Here is a 23,560-nt window from a genome sequence, read left to right as displayed (position 1 = left end):
GAGCACAGCCCGGCAGGGCATCTCAGGGACACGAGCAGGCCCAGACAGAGCTCCCAGGGGCTCAGCACTGGCAGGGGCTGTGCCATCGATGTCCCAGAGGCGCTTGTGTCCCAGTGGCACCTCTGTGGCTGTGTCATGGAGCCCCAGAGAAGAGGTGATGTCAGAAAGGGGCTGTGTGACGGCTCTCAGAGTGGCTTGTGTGAGGACACTCAGCAGCCACGGCCTCATAGAAGGGACATTGTGACATCCCAGAGCGGTTCTGTGACATCATAGAAGGAGTTGCGATATGCCAGGGTACTATGTGCCGCCACCAAATGAGCTGTATGACGTCCCAATGAGAGCTGTGTGGCATCACAGAGCAGGCTGTGCCATTACAGAAGGGACAATGACATCATCCCTTAGCTAGATGACATCACCGAGAGGGTTGGGACATCCCAGAGCAGGCTGTGTCATCACTGGTTGATTGTGTGACGTCATAGAGCAGGCTGTGAAGCCTCATGGTGATGATATGAAATCCTTGAGCGGGCAGAGACATCAGAGAATAACCAGGTGACATCTCAGGACAGGTTGTATGACATCACAGTGCCAACTGTGACATCATAGAGTCAGCTGGGACATCCAGGGTGGCTATGTGACACGACAGAAGGCTGTGTGACATCACAAGGTGGCTGTGTGACGTGTGAGAGGGACTGTGACATGCCAGAAGCAGCGGTCCGGAGCGCTTGGCAGCCGGCACCACAAACGATGCGTGCCAGAGGAGGCTGATTTGCGCCTGAGAGCTCGTAAGCGCCAGAGCTGCCAAAAGGTGAAGCAAGGCACTTAGCAGCCGGCTTTGTGTGCCAAGCTTTCGGAGTGCGAGAGGAACGTAGCTGCCGGACGCCCACATGCCCAATTGACGTTAGCTGTCGTCTGGAAGGAGTTCAGCCGCAGCTTCCTTGTGCTACTACCTGTTGCTGTTGCTGCTGTCTGCGGGAACTCTTGTGCTTTCCCTTAGGCTCCGAGGGTGGAGAAACGGCCTGTGGAGTGCAGATGGCAGGCACAGGAAGTGTGGAAGAGAGTGCTGCAAATGCGTCTTTGCGCAAGTTGCAGGGGTAAGCTGCACAAATCCGTGTTGTCCTGGCACGCGTCCTCCTCAGCAGACACAGTGGAAAATCTTTCCCCTTGCATGAAGACCAAGAAAGGCAGAAGTTGGGACTGTGCAGCTCAGAGAAAGTAACCGCAAGAGGCTCACTGCAAATCCATGTTTTCGCAAGTTGCAGGGCTGAGCTCCAGCAAGATATGTTTGTTGAGCACACGCCGGTGGACTGAGTCTGATGCAAAGAGCCCCAAAGCTGTGAGAGGCTCATGAAAGTCCTGGTGCTGTGCCTGTGCTGCTGAGCTGGGCCAGGCTCCTGGCCCAGAGGCAGCTCCTGGCAAGGGCAGCGCTGCAGAGCGGCAGCTCTGGCCAGGAGCAGCTCCTGAGCACAGCCCGGCAGGGCATCTCAGGGACACGAGCAGGCCCAGACAGAGCTCCCAGGGGCTCAGCACTGGCAGGGGCTGTGCCATCGATGTCCCAGAGGCGCTTGTGTCCCAGTGGCACCTCTGTGGCTGTGTCATGGAGCCCCAGAGAAGAGGTGATGTCAGAAAGGGGCTGTGTGACGGCTCTCAGAGTGGCTTGTGTGAGGACACTCAGCAGCCACGGCCTCATAGAAGGGACATTGTGACATCCCAGAGCGGTTCTGTGACATCATAGAAGGAGTTGCGATATGCCAGGGTACTATGTGCCGCCACCAAATGAGCTGTATGACGTCCCAATGAGAGCTGTGTGGCATCACAGAGCAGGCTGTGCCATTACAGAAGGGACAATGACATCATCCCTTAGCTAGATGACATCACCGAGAGGGTTGGGACATCCCAGAGCAGGCTGTGTCATCACTGGTTGATTGTGTGACGTCATAGAGCAGGCTGTGAAGCCTCATGGTGATGATATGAAATCCTTGAGCGGGCAGAGACATCAGAGAATAACCAGGTGACATCTCAGGACAGGTTGTATGACATCACAGTGCCAACTGTGACATCATAGAGTCAGCTGGGACATCCAGGGTGGCTATGTGACACGACAGGTGGCTGTGTGACGTGTGAGAGGGACTGTGACATGCCAGAAGCAGCGGTCCGGAGCGCTTGGCAGCCGGCACCACAAACGATGCGTGCCAGAGGAGGCTGATTTGCGCCTGAGAGCTCGTAAGCGCCAGAGCTGCCAAAAGGTGAAGCAAGGCACTTAGCAGCCGGCTTGTGCGCCAAGCTTTCGGAGTGCGAGAGGAACGTAGCTGCCGGTCGCCCACATGCCCAATTGACGTTAGCTGTCGTCTGGAAGGAGTTCAGCCGCAGCTTCCTTGTGCTACTACCTGTTGCTGTTGCTGCAGTCTGCGGGAACTCTTGTGCTTTCCCTTAGGCTCCGAGGGTGGAGAAACGGCCTGTGGAGTGCAGATGGCAGGCACAGGAAGTGTGGAAGAGAGTGCTGCAAATGCGTCTTTGCGCAAGTTGCAGGGGTAAGCTGCACAAATCTGTCTTGTCCTGGCACACGTCCTCCTCAGCAGACACAGTGGAAAATCTTTCCCCTTGCATGAAGACCAAGAAAGGCAGAAGCTGGGTCTGTGCAGCTCAGAGAACGTAACCGCAAGAGGCTCACTGCAAATCCATGTTTTCGCAAGTTGCAGGGCTGAGCTCCAGCAAGATGTGTTTGTTGAGCACACGCCGGTGGACTGAGTCTGATGCAAAGAGCCCCAAAGCTGTGAGAGGCTCATGAAAGTCCTGGTGCTGTGCCTGTGCTGCTGAGCTGGGCCAGGCTCCTGGCCCAGAGGCAGCTCCTGGCAAGGGCAGCGCTGCAGAGAGGCAGCTCTGGCCAGGAGCAGCTCCTGAGCACAGCCCGGCAGGGCATCTCAGGGACACGAGCAGGCCCAGACAGAGCTCCCAGGGGCTCAGCACTGGCAGGGGCTGTGCCATCGATGTCCCAGAGGCGCTTGTGTCCCAGTGGCACCTCTGTGGCTGTGTCATGGAGCCCCAGAGAAGAGGTGATGTCAGAAAGGGGCTGTGTGACGGCTCTCAGAGTGGCTTGTGTGAGGACACTCAGCAGCCACGGCCTCATAGAAGGGACATTGTGACATCCCAGAGCGGTTCTGTGACATCATAGAATGAGTTGCGATATGCCAGGGTACTATGTGCCGCCACCAAATGAGCTGTATGACGTCCCAATGAGAGCTGTGTGGCATCACAGAGCAGGCTGTGCCATTACAGAAGGGACAATGACATCATCCCTTAGCTAGATGACATCACCGAGAGGGTTGGGACATCCCAGAGCAGGCTGTGTCATCACTGGTTGATTGTGTGACGTCATAGAGCAGGCTGTGAAGCCTCATGGTGATGATATGAAATCCTTGAGCGGGCAGAGACATCAGAGAATAACCAGGTGACATCTCAGGACAGGTTGTATGACATCACAGTGCCAACTGTGACATCATAGAGTCAGCTGGGACATCCAGGGTGGCTATGTGACACGACAGGTGGCTGTGTGACGTGTGAGAGGGACTGTGACATGCCAGAAGCAGCGGTCCGGAGCGCTTGGCAGCCGGCACCACAAACGATGCGTGCCAGAGGAGGCTGATTTGCGCCTGAGAGCTCGTAAGCGCCAGAGCTGCCAAAAGGTGAAGCAAGGCACTTAGCAGCCGGCTTGTGCGCCAAGCTTTCGGAGTGCGAGAGGAACGTAGCTGCCGGTCGCCCACATGCCCAATTGACGTTAGCTGTCGTCTGGAAGGAGTTCAGCCGCAGCTTCCTTGTGCTACTACCTGTTGCTGTTGCTGCAGTCTGCGGGAACTCTTGTGCTTTCCCTTAGGCTCCGAGGGTGGAGAAACGGCCTGTGGAGTGCAGATGGCAGGCACAGGAAGTGTGGAAGAGAGTGCTGCAAATGCGTCTTTGCGCAAGTTGCAGGGGTAAGCTGCACAAATCTGTCTTGTCCTGGCACACGTCCTCCTCAGCAGACACAGTGGAAAATCTTTCCCCTTGCATGAAGACCAAGAAAGGCAGAAGCTGGGTCTGTGCAGCTCAGAGAAAGTAACCGCAAGAGGCTCACTGCAAATCCATGTTTTCGCAAGTTGCAGGGCTGAGCTCCAGCAAGATGTGTTTGTTGAGCACACGCCGGTGGACTGAGTCTGATGCAAAGAGCCCCAAAGCTGTGAGAGGCTCATGAAAGTCCTGGTGCTGTGCCTGTGCTGCTGAGCTGGGCCAGGCTCCTGGCCCAGAGGCAGCTCCTGGCAAGGGCAGCGCTGCAGAGCGGCAGCTCTGGCCAGGAGCAGCTCCTGAGCACAGCCCGGCAGGGCATCTCAGGGACACGAGCAGGCCCAGACAGAGCTCCCAGGGGCTCAGCACTGGCAGGGGCTGTGCCATCGATGTCCCAGAGGCGCTTGTGTCCCAGTGGCACCTCTGTGGCTGTGTCATGGAGCCCCAGAGAAGAGGTGATGTCAGAAAGGGGCTGTGTGACGGCTCTCAGAGTGGCTTGTGTGAGGACACTCAGCAGCCACGGCCTCATAGAAGGGACATTGTGACATCCCAGAGCGGTTCTGTGACATCATAGAATGAGTTGCGATATGCCAGGGTACTATGTGCCGCCACCAAATGAGCTGTATGACGTCCCAATGAGAGCTGTGTGGCATCACAGAGCAGGCTGTGCCATTACAGAAGGGACAATGACATCATCCCTTAGCTAGATGACATCACCGAGAGGGTTGGGACATCCCAGAGCAGGCTGTGTCATCACTGGTTGATTGTGTGACGTCATAGAGCAGGCTGTGAAGCCTCATGGTGATGATATGAAATCCTTGAGCGGGCAGAGACATCAGAGAATAACCAGGTGACATCTCAGGACAGGTTGTATGACATCACAGTGCCAACTGTGACATCATAGAGTCAGCTGGGACATCCAGGGTGGCTGTGTGACACGACAGGAGGCTGTGTGACATCACAAGGTGGCTGTGTGACGTGTGAGAGGGACTGTGACATGCCAGAAGCAGCGGTCCGGAGCGCTTGGCAGCCGGCACCACAAACGATGCGTGCCAAAGGAGGCCGATTTGTGCCTGAGAGCTCGTAAGCGCCAGAGCTGCCAAAAGGTGAAGCAAGGCACTTAGCAGCCGGCTTGTGCGCCAAGCTTTCGGAGTGCGAGAGGAACGTAGCTGCCGGACGCCCACATGCCCGATTGACGTTAGCTGTCGTCTGGAAGGAGTTCAGCCGCAGCTTCCTTGTGCTACTACCTGTTGCTGTTGCTGCTGTCTGCGGGAACTCTTGTGCTTTCCCTTAGGCTCCGAGGGTGGAGAAACGGCCTGTGGAGTGCAGATGGCAGGCACAGGAAGTGTGGAAGAGAGTGCTGCAAATGCGTCTTTGCGCAAGTTGCAGGGGTAAGCTGCACAAATCCGTGTTGTCCTGGCACGCGTCCTCCTCAGCAGACACAGTGGAAAATCTTTCCCCTTGCATGAAGACCAAGAAAGGCAGAAGTTGGGACTGTGCAGCTCAGAGAAAGTAACCGCAAGAGGCTCACTGCAAATCCATGTTTTCGCAAGTTGCAGGGCTGAGCTCCAGCAAGATGTGTTTTTTGAGCACACGCCGGTGGACTGAGTCTGATGCAAAGAGCCCCAAAGCTGTGAGAGGCTCATGAAAGTCCTGGTGCTGTGCCTGTGCTGCTGAGCTGGGCCAGGCTCCTGGCCCAGAGGCAGCTCCTGGCAAGGGCAGCGCTGCAGAGAGGCAGCTCTGGCCAGGAGCAGCTCCTGAGCACAGCCCGGCAGGGCATCTCAGGGACACGAGCAGGCCCAGACAGAGCTCCCAGGGGCTCAGCACTGGCAGGGGCTGTGCCATCGATGTCCCAGAGGCGCTTGTGTCCCAGTGGCACCTCTGTGGCTGTGTCATGGAGCCCCAGAGAAGAGGTGATGTCAGAAAGGGGCTGTGTGACGGCTCTCAGAGTGGCTTGTGTGAGGACACTCAGCAGCCACGGCCTCATAGAAGGGACATTGTGACATCCCAGAGCGGTTCTGTGACATCATAGAAGGAGTTGCGATATGCCAGGGTACTATGTGCCGCCACCAAATGAGCTGTATGACGTCCCAATGAGAGCTGTGTGGCATCACAGAGCAGGCTGTGCCATTACAGAAGGGACAATGACATCATCCCTTAGCTAGATGACATCACCGAGAGGGTTGGGACATCCCAGAGCAGGCTGTGTCATCACTGGTTGATTGTGTGACGTCATAGAGCAGGCTGTGAAGCCTCATGGTGATGATATGAAATCCTTGAGCGGGCAGAGACATCAGAGAATAACCAGGTGACATCTCAGGACAGGTTGTATGACATCACAGTGCCAACTGTGACATCATAGAGTCAGCTGGGACATCCAGGGTGGCTATGTGACACGACAGGTGGCTGTGTGACGTGTGAGAGGGACTGTGACATGCCAGAAGCAGCGGTCCGGAGCGCTTGGCAGCCGGCACCACAAACTATGCGTGCCAGAGGAGGCTGATTTGCGCCTGAGAGCTTGTAAGCGCCAGAGCTGCCAAAAGGTGAAGCAAGGCACTTAGCAGCCGGCTTGTGCGCCAAGCTTTCGGAGTGCGAGAGGAACGTAGCTGCCGGACGCCCACATGCCCAATTGACGTTAGCTGTCGTCTGGAAGGAGTTCAGCCGCAGCTTCCTTGTGCTACTACCTGTTGCTGTTGCTGCTGTCTGCGGGAACTCTTGTGCTTTCCCTTAGGCTCCGAGGGTGGAGAAACGGCCTGTGGAGTGCAGATGGCAGGCACAGGAAGTGTGGAAGAGAGTGCTGCAAATGCGTCTTTGCGCAAGTTGCAGGGGTAAGCTGCACAAATCCGTGTTGTCCTGGCACGCGTCCTCCTCAGCAGACACAGTGGAAAATCTTTCCCCTTGCATGAAGACCAAGAAAGGCAGAAGTTGGGACTGTGCAGCTCAGAGAAAGTAACCGCAAGAGGCTCACTGCAAATCCATGTTTTCGCAAGTTGCAGGGCTGAGCTCCAGCAAGATGTGTTTTTTGAGCACACGCCGGTGGACTGAGTCTGATGCAAAGAGCCCCAAAGCTGTGAGAGGCTCATGAAAGTCCTGGTGCTGTGCCTGTGCTGCTGAGCTGGGCCAGGCTCCTGGCCCAGAGGCAGCTCCTGGCAAGGGCAGCGCTGCAGAGAGGCAGCTCTGGCCAGGAGCAGCTCCTGAGCACAGCCCGGCAGGGCATCTCAGGGACACGAGCAGGCCCAGACAGAGCTCCCAGGGGCTCAGCACTGGCAGGGGCTGTGCCATCGATGTCCCAGAGGCGCTTGTGTCCCAGTGGCACCTCTGTGGCTGTGTCATGGAGCCCCAGAGAAGAGGTGATGTCAGAAAGGGGCTGTGTGACGGCTCTCAGAGTGGCTTGTGTGAGGACACTCAGCAGCCACGGCCTCATAGAAGGGACATTGTGACATCCCAGAGCGGTTCTGTGACATCATAGAAGGAGTTGCGATATGCCAGGGTACTATGTGCCGCCACCAAATGAGCTGTATGACGTCCCAATGAGAGCTGTGTGGCATCACAGAGCAGGCTGTGCCATTACAGAAGGGACAATGACATCATCCCTTAGCTAGATGACATCACCGAGAGGGTTGGGACATCCCAGAGCAGGCTGTGTCATCACTGGTTGATTGTGTGACGTCATAGAGCAGGCTGTGAAGCCTCATGGTGATGATATGAAATCCTTGAGCGGGCAGAGACATCAGAGAATAACCAGGTGACATCTCAGGACAGGTTGTATGACATCACAGTGCCAACTGTGACATCATAGAGTCAGCTGGGACATCCAGGGTGGCTATGTGACACGACAGAAGGCTGTGTGACATCACAAGGTGGCTGTGTGACGTGTGAGAGGGACTGTGACATGCCAGAAGCAGCGGTCCGGAGCGCTTGGCAGCCGGCACCACAAACGATGCGTGCCAGAGGAGGCTGATTTGCGCCTGAGAGCTCGTAAGCGCCAGAGCTGCCAAAAGGTGAAGCAAGGCACTTAGCAGCCGGCTTTGTGTGCCAAGCTTTCGGAGTGCGAGAGGAACGTAGCTGCCGGACGCCCACATGCCCAATTGACGTTAGCTGTCGTCTGGAAGGAGTTCAGCCGCAGCTTCCTTGTGCTACTACCTGTTGCTGTTGCTGCTGTCTGCGGGAACTCTTGTGCTTTCCCTTAGGCTCCGAGGGTGGAGAAACGGCCTGTGGAGTGCAGATGGCAGGCACAGGAAGTGTGGAAGAGAGTGCTGCAAATGCGTCTTTGCGCAAGTTGCAGGGGTAAGCTGCACAAATCCGTGTTGTCCTGGCACGCGTCCTCCTCAGCAGACACAGTGGAAAATCTTTCCCCTTGCATGAAGACCAAGAAAGGCAGAAGTTGGGACTGTGCAGCTCAGAGAAAGTAACCGCAAGAGGCTCACTGCAAATCCATGTTTTCGCAAGTTGCAGGGCTGAGCTCCAGCAAGATGTGTTTGTTGAGCACACGCCGGTGGACTGAGTCTGATGCAAAGAGCCCCAAAGCTGTGAGAGGCTCATGAAAGTCCTGGTGCTGTGCCTGTGCTGCTGAGCTGGGCCAGGCTCCTGGCCCAGAGGCAGCTCCTGGCAAGGGCAGCGCTGCAGAGCGGCAGCTCTGGCCAGGAGCAGCTCCTGAGCACAGCCCGGCAGGGCATCTCAGGGACACGAGCAGGCCCAGACAGAGCTCCCAGGGGCTCAGCACTGGCAGGGGCTGTGCCATCGATGTCCCAGAGGCGCTTGTGTCCCAGTGGCACCTCTGTGGCTGTGTCATGGAGCCCCAGAGAAGAGGTGATGTCAGAAAGGGGCTGTGTGACGGCTCTCAGAGTGGCTTGTGTGAGGACACTCAGCAGCCACGGCCTCATAGAAGGGACATTGTGACATCCCAGAGCGGTTCTGTGACATCATAGAAGGAGTTGCGATATGCCAGGGTACTATGTGCCGCCACCAAATGAGCTGTATGACGTCCCAATGAGAGCTGTGTGGCATCACAGAGCAGGCTGTGCCATTACAGAAGGGACAATGACATCATCCCTTAGCTAGATGACATCACCGAGAGGGTTGGGACATCCCAGAGCAGGCTGTGTCATCACTGGTTGATTGTGTGACGTCATAGAGCAGGCTGTGAAGCCTCATGGTGATGATATGAAATCCTTGAGCGGGCAGAGACATCAGAGAATAACCAGGTGACATCTCAGGACAGGTTGTATGACATCACAGTGCCAACTGTGACATCATAGAGTCAGCTGGGACATCCAGGGTGGCTGTGTGACATCACAAGGTGGCTGTGTGACATGTGAGAGGGACTGTGACATGCCAGAAGCAGCGGTCCGGAGCGCTTGGCAGCCGGCACCACAAACTATGCGTGCCAGAGGAGGCTGATTTGCGCCTGAGAGCTCGTAAGCGCCAGAGCTGCCAAAAGGTGAAGCAAGGCACTTAGCAGCCGGCTTGTGCGCCAAGCTTTCGGAGTGCGAGAGGAACGTAGCTGCCGGACGCCCACATGCCCAATTGACGTTAGCTGTCGTCTGGAAGGAGTTCAGCCGCAGCTTCCTTGTGCTACTACCTGTTGCTGTTGCTGCTGTCTGCGGGAACTCTTGTGCTTTCCCTTAGGCTCCGAGGGTGGAGAAACGGCCTGTGGAGTGCAGATGGCAGGCACAGGAAGTGTGGAAGAGAGTGCTGCAAATGCGTCTTTGCGCAAGTTGCAGGGGTAAGCTGCACAAATCCGTGTTGTCCTGGCACGCGTCCTCCTCAGCAGACACAGTGGAAAATCTTTCCCCTTGCATGAAGACCAAGAAAGGCAGAAGTTGGGACTGTGCAGCTCAGAGAAAGTAACCGCAAGAGGCTCACTGCAAATCCATGTTTTCGCAAGTTGCAGGGCTGAGCTCCAGCAAGATGTGTTTGTTGAGCACACGCCGGTGGACTGAGTCTGATGCAAAGAGCCCCAAAGCTGTGAGAGGCTCATGAAAGTCCTGGTGCTGTGCCTGTGCTGCTGAGCTGGGCCAGGCTCCTGGCCCAGAGGCAGCTCCTGGCAAGGGCAGCGCTGCAGAGAGGCAGCTCTGGCCAGGAGCAGCTCCTGAGCACAGCCCGGCAGGGCATCTCAGGGACACGAGCAGGCCCAGACAGAGCTCCCAGGGGCTCAGCACTGGCAGGGGCTGTGCCATCGATGTCCCAGAGGCGCTTGTGTCCCAGTGGCACCTCTGTGGCTGTGTCATGGAGCCCCAGAGAAGAGGTGATGTCAGAAAGGGGCTGTGTGACGGCTCTCAGAGTGGCTTGTGTGAGGACACTCAGCAGCCACGGCCTCATAGAAGGGACATTGTGACATCCCAGAGCGGTTCTGTGACATCATAGAAGGAGTTGCGATATGCCAGGGTACTATGTGCCGCCACCAAATGAGCTGTATGACGTCCCAATGAGAGCTGTGTGGCATCACAGAGCAGGCTGTGCCATTACAGAAGGGACAATGACATCATCCCTTAGCTAGATGACATCACCGAGAGGGTTGGGACATCCCAGAGCAGGCTGTGTCATCACTGGTTGATTGTGTGACGTCATAGAGCAGGCTGTGAAGCCTCATGGTGATGATATGAAATCCTTGAGCGGGCAGAGACATCAGAGAATAACCAGGTGACATCTCAGGACAGGTTGTATGACATCACAGTGCCAACTGTGACATCATAGAGTCAGCTGGGACATCCAGGGTGGCTATGTGACACGACAGGTGGCTGTGTGACGTGTGAGAGGGACTGTGACATGCCAGAAGCAGCGGTCCGGAGCGCTTGGCAGCCGGCACCACAAACGATGCGTGCCAGAGGAGGCTGATTTGCGCCTGAGAGCTCGTAAGCGCCAGAGCTGCCAAAAGGTGAAGCAAGGCACTTAGCAGCCGGCTTGTGCGCCAAGCTTTCGGAGTGCGAGAGGAACGTAGCTGCCGGACGCCCACATGCCCAATTGACGTTAGCTGTCGTCTGGAAGGAGTTCAGCCGCAGCTTCCTTGTGCTACTACCTGTTGCTGTTGCTGCAGTCTGCGGGAACTCTTGTGCTTTCCCTTAGGCTCCGAGGGTGGAGAAACGGCCTGTGGAGTGCAGATGGCAGGCACAGGAAGTGTGGAAGAGAGTGCTGCAAATGCGTCTTTGCGCAAGTTGCAGGGGTAAGCTGCACAAATCTGTCTTGTCCTGGCACACGTCCTCCTCAGCAGACACAGTGGAAAATCTTTCCCCTTGCATGAAGACCAAGAAAGGCAGAAGCTGGGTCTGTGCAGCTCAGAGAAAGTAACCGCAAGAGGCTCACTGCAAATCCATGTTTTCGCAAGTTGCAGGGCTGAGCTCCAGCAAGATGTGTTTGTTGAGCACACGCCGGTGGACTGAGTCTGATGCAAAGAGCCCCAAAGCTGTGAGAGGCTCATGAAAGTCCTGGTGCTGTGCCTGTGCTGCTGAGCTGGGCCAGGCTCCTGGCCCAGAGGCAGCTCCTGGCAAGGGCAGCGCTGCAGAGCGGCAGCTCTGGCCAGGAGCAGCTCCTGAGCACAGCCCGGCAGGGCATCTCAGGGACACGAGCAGGCCCAGACAGAGCTCCCAGGGGCTCAGCACTGGCAGGGGCTGTGCCATCGATGTCCCAGAGGCGCTTGTGTCCCAGTGGCACCTCTGTGGCTGTGTCATGGAGCCCCAGAGAAGAGGTGATGTCAGAAAGGGGCTGTGTGACGGCTCTCAGAGTGGCTTGTGTGAGGACACTCAGCAGCCACGGCCTCATAGAAGGGACATTGTGACATCCCAGAGCGGTTCTGTGACATCATAGAAGGAGTTGCGATATGCCAGGGTACTATGTGCCGCCACCAAATGAGCTGTATGACGTCCCAATGAGAGCTGTGTGGCATCACAGAGCAGGCTGTGCCATTACAGAAGGGACAATGACATCATCCCTTAGCTAGATGACATCACCGAGAGGGTTGGGACATCCCAGAGCAGGCTGTGTCATCACTGGTTGATTGTGTGACGTCATAGAGCAGGCTGTGAAGCCTCATGGTGATGATATGAAATCCTTGAGCGGGCAGAGACATCAGAGAATAACCAGGTGACATCTCAGGACAGGTTGTATGACATCACAGTGCCAACTGTGACATCATAGAGTCAGCTGGGACATCCAGGGTGGCTGTGTGACACGACAGGAGGCTGTGTGACATCACAAGGTGGCTGTGTGACGTGTGAGAGGGACTGTGACATGCCAGAAGCAGCGGTCCGGAGCGCTTGGCAGCCGGCACCACAAACGATGCGTGCCAAAGGAGGCCGATTTGTGCCTGAGAGCTCGTAAGCGCCAGAGCTGCCAAAAGGTGAAGCAAGGCACTTAGCAGCCGGCTTGTGCGCCAAGCTTTCGGAGTGCGAGAGGAACGTAGCTGCCGGACGCCCACATGCCCGATTGACGTTAGCTGTCGTCTGGAAGGAGTTCAGCCGCAGCTTCCTTGTGCTACTACCTGTTGCTGTTGCTGCTGTCTGCGGGAACTCTTGTGCTTTCCCTTAGGCTCCGAGGGTGGAGAAACGGCCTGTGGAGTGCAGATGGCAGGCACAGGAAGTGTGGAAGAGAGTGCTGCAAATGCGTCTTTGCGCAAGTTGCAGGGGTAAGCTGCACAAATCCGTGTTGTCCTGGCACGCGTCCTCCTCAGCAGACACAGTGGAAAATCTTTCCCCTTGCATGAAGACCAAGAAAGGCAGAAGTTGGGACTGTGCAGCTCAGAGAAAGTAACCGCAAGAGGCTCACTGCAAATCCATGTTTTCGCAAGTTGCAGGGCTGAGCTCCAGCAAGATGTGTTTGTTGAGCACACGCCGGTGGACTGAGTCTGATGCAAAGAGCCCCAAAGCTGTGAGAGGCTCATGAAAGTCCTGGTGCTGTGCCTGTGCTGCTGAGCTGGGCCAGGCTCCTGGCCCAGAGGCAGCTCCTGGCAAGGGCAGCGCTGCAGAGCGGCAGCTCTGGCCAGGAGCAGCTCCTGAGCACAGCCCGGCAGGGCATCTCAGGGACACGAGCAGGCCCAGACAGAGCTCCCAGGGGCTCAGCACTGGCAGGGGCTGTGCCATCGATGTCCCAGAGGCGCTTGTGTCCCAGTGGCACCTCTGTGGCTGTGTCATGGAGCCCCAGAGAAGAGGTGATGTCAGAAAGGGGCTGTGTGATGGCTCTCAGAGTGGCTTGTGTGAGGACACTCAGCAGCCACGGCCTCATAGAAGGGACATTGTGACATCCCAGAGCGGTTCTGTGACATCATAGAATGAGTTGCGATATGCCAGGGTACTATGTGCCGCCACCAAATGAGCTGTATGACGTCCCAATGAGAGCTGTGTGGCATCACAGAGCAGGCTGTGCCATTACAGAAGGGACAATGACATCATCCCTTAGCTAGATGACATCACCGAGAGGGTTGGGACATCCCAGAGCAGGCTGTGTCATCACTGGTTGATTGTGTGACGTCATAGAGCAGGCTGTGAAGCCTCATGGTGATGATATGAAATCCTTGAGCGGGCAGAGACATCAGAGAATAACCAGGTGACATCTCAGGACAGGTTGTATGACATCACAGTGCCAACTGTGACATCATAGAGTCAGCTGGGACATCCAGGGTGGCTATGTGACACGACAGAAGGCTGTGTGACATCACAAGGTGGCTGTGTGACGTGTGAGAGGGACTGTGACATGCCAGAAGCAGCGGTCCGGAGCGCTTGGCAGCCGGCACCACAAACGATGCGTGCCAGAGGAGGCTGATTTGCGCCTGAGAGCTCGTAAGCGCCAGAGCTGCCAAAAGGTGAAGCAAGGCACTTAGCAGCCGGCTTTGTGTGCCAAGCTTTCGGAGTGCGAGAGGAACGTAGCTGCCGGACGCCCACATGCCCAATTGACGTTAGCTGTCGTCTGGAAGGAGTTCAGCCGCAGCTTCCTTGTGCTACTACCTGTTGCTGTTGCTGCTGTCTGCGGGAACTCTTGTGCTTTCCCTTAGGCTCCGAGGGTGGAGAAACGGCCTGTGGAGTGCAGATGGCAGGCACAGGAAGTGTGGAAGAGAGTGCTGCAAATGCGTCTTTGCGCAAGTTGCAGGGGTAAGCTGCACAAATCCGTGTTGTCCTGGCACGCGTCCTCCTCAGCAGACACAGTGGAAAATCTTTCCCCTTGCATGAAGACCAAGAAAGGCAGAAGCTGGGACTGTGCAGCTCAGAGAAAGTAACCGCAAGAGGCTCACTGCAAATCCATGTTTTCGCAAGTTGCAGGGCTGAGCTCCAGCAAGATGTGTTTTTTGAGCACACGCCGGTGGACTGAGTCTGATGCAAAGAGCCCCAAAGCTGTGAGAGGCTCATGAAAGTCCTGGTGCTGTGCCTGTGCTGCTGAGCTGGGCCAGGCTCCTGGCCCAGAGGCAGCTCCTGGCAAGGGCAGCGCTGCAGAGCGGCAGCTCTGGCCAGGAGCAGCTCCTGAGCACAGCCCGGCAGGGCATCTCAGGGACACGAGCAGGCCCAGACAGAGCTCCCAGGGGCTCAGCACTGGCAGGGGCTGTGCCATCGATGTCCCAGAGGCGCTTGTGTCCCAGTGGCACCTCTGTGGCTGTGTCATGGAGCCCCAGAGAAGAGGTGATGTCAGAAAGGGGCTGTGTGACGGCTCTCAGAGTGGCTTGTGTGAGGACACTCAGCAGCCACGGCCTCATAGAAGGGACATTGTGACATCCCAGAGCGGTTCTGTGACATCATAGAATGAGTTGCGATATGCCAGGGTACTATGTGCCGCCACCAAATGAGCTGTATGACGTCCCAATGAGAGCTGTGTGGCATCACAGAGCAGGCTGTGCCATTACAGAAGGGACAATGACATCATCCCTTAGCTAGATGACATCACCGAGAGGGTTGGGACATCCCAGAGCAGGCTGTGTCATCACTGGTTGATTGTGTGACGTCATAGAGCAGGCTGTGAAGCCTCATGGTGATGATATGAAATCCTTGAGCGGGCAGAGACATCAGAGAATAACCAGGTGACATCTCAGGACAGGTTGTATGACATCACAGTGCCAACTGTGACATCATAGAGTCAGCTGGGACATCCAGGGTGGCTATGTGACACGACAGAAGGCTGTGTGACATCACAAGGTGGCTGTGTGACGTGTGAGAGGGACTGTGACATGCCAGAAGCAGCGGTCCGGAGCGCTTGGCAGCCGGCACCACAAACGATGCGTGCCAGAGGAGGCTGATTTGCGCCTGAGAGCTCGTAAGCGCCAGAGCTGCCAAAAGGTGAAGCAAGGCACTTAGCAGCCGGCTTTGTGTGCCAAGCTTTCGGAGTGCGAGAGGAACGTAGCTGCCGGACGCCCACATGCCCAATTGACGTTAGCTGTCGTCTGGAAGGAGTTCAGCCGCAGCTTCCTTGTGCTACTACCTGTTGCTGTTGCTGCTGTCTGCGGGAACTCTTGTGCTTTCCCTTAGGCTCCGAGGGTGGAGAAACGGCCTGTGGAGTGCAGATGGCAGGCACAGGAAGTGTGGAAGAGAGTGCTGCAAATGCGTCTTTGCGCAAGTTGCAGGGGTAAGCTGCACAAATCCGTGTTGTCCTGGCACGCGTCCTCCTCAGCAGACACAGTGGAAAATCTTTCCCCTTGCATGAAGACCAAGAAAGGCAGAAGTTGGGACTGTGCAGCTCAGAGAAAGTAACCGCAAGAGGCTCACTGCAAATCCATGTTTTCGCAAGTTGCAGGGCTGAGCTCCAGCAAGATGTGTTTGTTGAGCACACGCCGGTGGACTGAGTCTGATGCAAAGAGCCCCAAAGCTGTGAGAGGCTCATGAAAGTCCTGGTGCTGTGCCTGTGCTGCTGAGCTGGGCCAGGCTCCTGGCCCAGAGGCAGCTCCTGGCAAGGGCAGCGCTGCAGAGCGGCAGCTCTGGCCAGGAGCAGCTCCTGAGCACAGCCCGGCAGGGCATCTCAGGGACACGAGCAGGCCCAGACAGAGCTCCCAGGGGCTCAGCACTGGCAGGGGCTGTGCCATCGATGTCCCAGAGGCGCTTGTGTCCCAGTGGCACCTCTGTGGCTGTGTCATGGAGCCCCAGAGAAGAGGTGATGTCAGAAAGGGGCTGTGTGACGGCTCTCAGAGTGGCTTGTGTGAGGACACTCAGCAGCCACGGCCTCATAGAAGGGACATTGTGACATCCCAGAGCGGTTCTGTGACATCATAGAAGGAGTTGCGATATGCCAGGGTACTATGTGCCGCCACCAAATGAGCTGTATGACGTCCCAATGAGAGCTGTGTGGCATCACAGAGCAGGCTGTGCCATTACAGAAGGGACAATGACATCATCCCTTAGCTAGATGACATCACCGAGAGGGTTGGGACATCCCAGAGCAGGCTGTGTCATCACTGGTTGATTGTGTGACGTCATAGAGCAGGCTGTGAAGCCTCATGGTGATGATATGAAATCCTTGAGCGGGCAGAGACATCAGAGAATAACCAGGTGACATCTCAGGACAGGTTGTATGACATCACAGTGCCAACTGTGACATCATAGAGTCAGCTGGGACATCCAGGGTGGCTGTGTGACACGACAGGAGGCTGTGTGACATCACAAGGTGGCTGTGTGACGTGTGAGAGGGACTGTGACATGCCAGAAGCAGCGGTCCGGAGCGCTTGGCAGCCGGCACCACAAACGATGCGTGCCAAAGGAGGCCGATTTGTGCCTGAGAGCTCGTAAGCGCCAGAGCTGCCAAAAGGTGAAGCAAGGCACTTAGCAGCCGGCTTGTGCGCCAAGCTTTCGGAGTGCGAGAGGAACGTAGCTGCCGGACGCCCACATGCCCGATTGACGTTAGCTGTCGTCTGGAAGGAGTTCAGCCGCAGCTTCCTTGTGCTACTACCTGTTGCTGTTGCTGCTGTCTGCGGGAACTCTTGTGCTTTCCCTTAGGCTCCGAGGGTGGAGAAACGGCCTGTGGAGTGCAGATGGCAGGCACAGGAAGTGTGGAAGAGAGTGCTGCAAATGCGTCTTTGCGCAAGTTGCAGGGGTAAGCTGCACAAATCCGTGTTGTCCTGGCACGCGTCCTCCTCAGCAGACACAGTGGAAAATCTTTCCCCTTGCATGAAGACCAAGAAAGGCAGAAGTTGGGACTGTGCAGCTCAGAGAAAGTAACCGCAAGAGGCTCACTGCAAATCCATGTTTTCGCAAGTTGCAGGGCTGAGCTCCAGCAAGATGTGTTTGTTGAGCACACGCCGGTGGACTGAGTCTGATGCAAAGAGCCCCAAAGCTGTGAGAGGCTCATGAAAGTCCTGGTGCTGTGCCTGTGCTGCTGAGCTGGGCCAGGCTCCTGGCCCAGAGGCAGCTCCTGGCAAGGGCAGCGCTGCAGAGCGGCAGCTCTGGCCAGGAGCAGCTCCTGAGCACAGCCCGGCAGGGCATCTCAGGGACACGAGCAGGCCCAGACAGAGCTCCCAGGGGCTCAGCACTGGCAGGGGCTGTGCCATCGATGTCCCAGAGGCGCTTGTGTCCCAGTGGCACCTCTGTGGCTGTGTCATGGAGCCCCAGAGAAGAGGTGATGTCAGAAAGGGGCTGTGTGATGGCTCTCAGAGTGGCTTGTGTGAGGACACTCAGCAGCCACGGCCTCATAGAAGGGACATTGTGACATCCCAGAGCGGTTCTGTGACATCATAGAATGAGTTGCGATATGCCAGGGTACTATGTGCCGCCACCAAATGAGCTGTATGACGTCCCAATGAGAGCTGTGTGGCATCACAGAGCAGGCTGTGCCATTACAGAAGGGACAATGACATCATCCCTTAGCTAGATGACATCACCGAGAGGGTTGGGACATCCCAGAGCAGGCTGTGTCATCACTGGTTGATTGTGTGACGTCATAGAGCAGGCTGTGAAGCCTCATGGTGATGATATGAAATCCTTGAGCGGGCAGAGACATCAGAGAATAACCAGGTGACATCTCAGGACAGGTTGTATGACATCACAGTGCCAACTGTGACATCATAGAGTCAGCTGGGACATCCAGGGTGGCTATGTGACACGACAGGTGGCTGTGTGACGTGTGAGAGGGACTGTGACATGCCAGAAGCAGCGGTCCGGAGCGCTTGGCAGCCGGCACCACAAACTATGCGTGCCAGAGGAGGCTGATTTGCGCCTGAGAGCTCGTAAGCGCCAGAGCTGCCAAAAGGTGAAGCAAGGCACTTAGCAGCCGGCTTGTGCGCCAAGCTTTCGGAGTGCGAGAGGAACGTAGCTGCCGGACGCCCACATGCCCAATTGACGTTAGCTGTCGTCTGGAAGGAGTTCAGCCGCAGCTTCCTTGTGCTACTACCTGTTGCTGTTGCTGCTGTCTGCGGGAACTCTTGTGCTTTCCCTTAGGCTCCGAGGGTGGAGAAACGGCCTGTGGAGTGCAGATGGCAGGCACAGGAAGTGTGGAAGAGAGTGCTGCAAATGCGTCTTTGCGCAAGTTGCAGGGGTAAGCTGCACAAATCCGTGTTGTCCTGGCACGCGTCCTCCTCAGCAGACACAGTGGAAAATCTTTCCCCTTGCATGAAGACCAAGAAAGGCAGAAGTTGGGACTGTGCAGCTCAGAGAAAGTAACCGCAAGAGGCTCACTGCAAATCCATGTTTTCGCAAGTTGCAGGGCTGAGCTCCAGCAAGATGTGTTTTTTGAGCACACGCCGGTGGACTGAGTCTGATGCAAAGAGCCCCAAAGCTGTGAGAGGCTCATGAAAGTCCTGGTGCTGTGCCTGTGCTGCTGAGCTGGGCCAGGCTCCTGGCCCAGAGGCAGCTCCTGGCAAGGGCAGCGCTGCAGAGAGGCAGCTCTGGCCAGGAGCAGCTCCTGAGCACAGCCCGGCAGGGCATCTCAGGGACACGAGCAGGCCCAGACAGAGCTCCCAGGGGCTCAGCACTGGCAGGGGCTGTGCCATCGATGTCCCAGAGGCGCTTGTGTCCCAGTGGCACCTCTGTGGCTGTGTCATGGAGCCCCAGAGAAGAGGTGATGTCAGAAAGGGGCTGTGTGACGGCTCTCAGAGTGGCTTGTGTGAGGACACTCAGCAGCCACGGCCTCATAGAAGGGACATTGTGACATCCCAGAGCGGTTCTGTGACATCATAGAAGGAGTTGCGATATGCCAGGGTACTATGTGCCGCCACCAAATGAGCTGTATGACGTCCCAATGAGAGCTGTGTGGCATCACAGAGCAGGCTGTGCCATTACAGAAGGGACAATGACATCATCCCTTAGCTAGATGACATCACCGAGAGGGTTGGGACATCCCAGAGCAGGCTGTGTCATCACTGGTTGATTGTGTGACGTCATAGAGCAGGCTGTGAAGCCTCATGGTGATGATATGAAATCCTTGAGCGGGCAGAGACATCAGAGAATAACCAGGTGACATCTCAGGACAGGTTGTATGACATCACAGTGCCAACTGTGACATCATAGAGTCAGCTGGGACATCCAGGGTGGCTATGTGACACGACAGAAGGCTGTGTGACATCACAAGGTGGCTGTGTGACGTGTGAGAGGGACTGTGACATGCCAGAAGCAGCGGTCCGGAGCGCTTGGCAGCCGGCACCACAAACTATGCGTGCCAGAGGAGGCTGATTTGCGCCTGAGAGCTCGTAAGCGCCAGAGCTGCCAAAAGGTGAAGCAAGGCACTTAGCAGCCGGCTTGTGCACCAAGCTTTCGGAGTGCGAGAGGAACGTAGCTGCCGGACGCCCACATGCCCAATTGACGTTAGCTGTCGTCTGGAAGGAGTTCAGCCGCAGCTTCCTTGTGCTACTACCTGTTGCTGTTGCTGCTGTCTGCGGGAACTCTTGTGCTTTCCCTTAGGCTCCGAGGGTGGAGAAACGGCCTGTGGAGTGCAGATGGCAGGCACAGGAAGTGTGGAAGAGAGTGCTGCAAATGCGTCTTTGCGCAAGTTGCAGGGGTAAGCTGCACAAATCCGTGTTGTCCTGGCACGCGTCCTCCTCAGCAGACACAGTGGAAAATCTTTCCCCTTGCATGAAGACCAAGAAAGGCAGAAGTTGGGACTGTGCAGCTCAGAGAAAGTAACCGCAAGAGGCTCACTGCAAATCCATGTTTTCGCAAGTTGCAGGGCTGAGCTCCAGCAAGATGTGTTTTTTGAGCACACGCCGGTGGACTGAGTCTGATGCAAAGAGCCCCAAAGCTGTGAGAGGCTCATGAAAGTCCTGGTGCTGTGCCTGTGCTGCTGAGCTGGGCCAGGCTCCTGGCCCAGAGGCAGCTCCTGGCAAGGGCAGCGCTGCAGAGAGGCAGCTCTGGCCAGGAGCAGCTCCTGAGCACAGCCCGGCAGGGCATCTCAGGGACACGAGCAGGCCCAGACAGAGCTCCCAGGGGCTCAGCACTGGCAGGGGCTGTGCCATCGATGTCCCAGAGGCGCTTGTGTCCCAGTGGCACCTCTGTGGCTGTGTCATGGAGCCCCAGAGAAGAGGTGATGTCAGAAAGGGGCTGTGTGACGGCTCTCAGAGTGGCTTGTGTGAGGACACTCAGCAGCCACGGCCTCATAGAAGGGACATTGTGACATCCCAGAGCGGTTCTGTGACATCATAGAAGGAGTTGCGATATGCCAGGGTACTATGTGCCGCCACCAAATGAGCTGTATGACGTCCCAATGAGAGCTGTGTGGCATCACAGAGCAGGCTGTGCCATTACAGAAGGGACAATGACATCATCCCTTAGCTAGATGACATCACCGAGAGGGTTGGGACATCCCAGAGCAGGCTGTGTCATCACTGGTTGATTGTGTGACGTCATAGAGCAGGCTGTGAAGCCTCATGGTGATGATATGAAATCCTTGAGCGGGCAGAGACATCAGAGAATAACCAGGTGACATCTCAGGACAGGTTGTATGACATCACAGTGCCAACTGTGACATCATAGAGTCAGCTGGGACATCCAGGGTGGCTATGTGACACGACAGAAGGCTGTGTGACATCACAAGGTGGCTGTGTGACGTGTGAGAGGGACTGTGACATGCCAGAAGCAGCGGTCCGGAGCGCTTGGCAGCCGGCACCACAAACGATGCGTGCCAGAGGAGGCTGATTTGCGCCTGAGAGCTCGTAAGCGCCAGAGCTGCCAAAAGGTGAAGCAAGGCACTTAGCAGCCGGCTTTGTGTGCCAAGCTTTCGGAGTGCGAGAGGAACGTAGCTGCCGGACGCCCACATGCCCAATTGACGTTAGCTGTCGTCTGGAAGGAGTTCAGCCGCAGCTTCCTTGTGCTACTACCTGTTGCTGTTGCTGCTGTCTGCGGGAACTCTTGTGCTTTCCCTTAGGCTCCGAGGGTGGAGAAACGGCCTGTGGAGTGCAGATGGCAGGCACAGGAAGTGTGGAAGAGAGTGCTGCAAATGCGTCTTTGCGCAAGTTGCAGGGGTAAGCTGCACAAATCCGTGTTGTCCTGGCACGCGTCCTCCTCAGCAGACACAGTGGAAAATCTTTCCCCTTGCATGAAGACCAAGAAAGGCAGAAGTTGGGACTGTGCAGCTCAGAGAAAGTAACCGCAAGAGGCTCACTGCAAATCCATGTTTTCGCAAGTTGCAGGGCTGAGCTCCAGCAAGATGTGTTTGTTGAGCACACGCCGGTGGACTGAGTCTGATGCAAAGAGCCCCAAAGCTGTGAGAGGCTCATGAAAGTCCTGGTGCTGTGCCTGTGCTGCTGAGCTGGGCCAGGCTCCTGGCCCAGAGGCAGCTCCTGGCAAGGGCAGCGCTGCAGAGCGGCAGCTCTGGCCAGGAGCAGCTCCTGAGCACAGCCCGGCAGGGCATCTCAGGGACACGAGCAGGCCCAGACAGAGCTCCCAGGGGCTCAGCACTGGCAGGGGCTGTGCCATCGATGTCCCAGAGGCGCTTGTGTCCCAGTGGCACCTCTGTGGCTGTGTCATGGAGCCCCAGAGAAGAGGTGATGTCAGAAAGGGGCTGTGTGACGGCTCTCAGAGTGGCTTGTGTGAGGACACTCAGCAGCCACGGCCTCATAGAAGGGACATTGTGACATCCCAGAGCGGTTCTGTGACATCATAGAAGGAGTTGCGATATGCCAGGGTACTATGTGCCGCCACCAAATGAGCTGTATGACGTCCCAATGAGAGCTGTGTGGCATCACAGAGCAGGCTGTGCCATTACAGAAGGGACAATGACATCATCCCTTAGCTAGATGACATCACCGAGAGGGTTGGGACATCCCAGAGCAGGCTGTGTCATCACTGGTTGATTGTGTGACGTCATAGAGCAGGCTGTGAAGCCTCATGGTGATGATATGAAATCCTTGAGCGGGCAGAGACATCAGAGAATAACCAGGTGACATCTCAGGACAGGTTGTATGACATCACAGTGCCAACTGTGACATCATAGAGTCAGCTGGGACATCCAGGGTGGCTGTGTGACATCACAAGGTGGCTGTGTGACGTGTGAGAGGGACTGTGACATGCCAGAAGCAGCGGTCCGGAGCGCTTGGCAGCCGGCACCACAAACGATGCGTGCCAAAGGAGGCCGATTTGTGCCTGAGAGCTCGTAAGCGCCAGAGCTGCCAAAAGGTGAAGCAAGGCACTTAGCAGCCGGCTTGTGCGCCAAGCTTTCGGAGTGCGAGAGGAACGTAGCTGCCGGACGCCCACATGCCCGATTGACGTTAGCTGTCGTCTGGAAGGAGTTCAGCCGCAGCTTCCTTGTGCTACTACCTGTTGCTGTTGCTGCTGTCTGCGGGAACTCTTGTGCTTTCCCTTAGGCTCCGAGGGTGGAGAAACGGCCTGTGGAGTGCAGATGGCAGGCACAGGAAGTGTGGAAGAGAGTGCTGCAAATGCGTCTTTGCGCAAGTTGCAGGGGTAAGCTGCACAAATCCGTGTTGTCCTGGCACGCGTCCTCCTCAGCAGACACAGTGGAAAATCTTTCCCCTTGCATGAAGACCAAGAAAGGCAGAAGTTGGGACTGTGCAGCTCAGAGAAAGTAACCGCAAGAGGCTCACTGCAAATCCATGTTTTCGCAAGTTGCAGGGCTGAGCTCCAGCAAGATGTGTTTTTTGAGCACACGCCGGTGGACTGAGTCTGATGCAAAGAGCCCCAAAGCTGTGAGAGGCTCATGAAAGTCCTGGTGCTGTGCCTGTGCTGCTGAGCTGGGCCAGGCTCCTGGCCCAGAGGCAGCTCCTGGCAAGGGCAGCGCTGCAGAGAGGCAGCTCTGGCCAGGAGCAGCTCCTGAGCACAGCCCGGCAGGGCATCTCAGGGACACGAGCAGGCCCAGACAGAGCTCCCAGGGGCTCAGCACTGGCAGGGGCTGTGCCATCGATGTCCCAGAGGCGCTTGTGTCCCAGTGGCACCTCTGTGGCTGTGTCATGGAGCCCCAGAGAAGAGGTGATGTCAGAAAGGGGCTGTGTGACGGCTCTCAGAGTGGCTTGTGTGAGGACACTCAGCAGCCACGGCCTCATAGAAGGGACATTGTGACATCCCAGAGCGGTTCTGTGACATCATAGAAGGAGTTGCGATATGCCAGGGTACTATGTGCCGCCACCAAATGAGCTGTATGACGTCCCAATGAGAGCTGTGTGGCATCACAGAGCAGGCTGTGCCAT

This window comes from Poecile atricapillus, chromosome 23 (genome assembly GCF_030490865.1).
Source record: "Poecile atricapillus isolate bPoeAtr1 chromosome 23, bPoeAtr1.hap1, whole genome shotgun sequence".
NCBI lineage: Eukaryota > Metazoa > Chordata > Aves > Passeriformes > Paridae > Poecile > Poecile atricapillus.
This window is presented reverse-complemented; position numbering follows the sequence as displayed.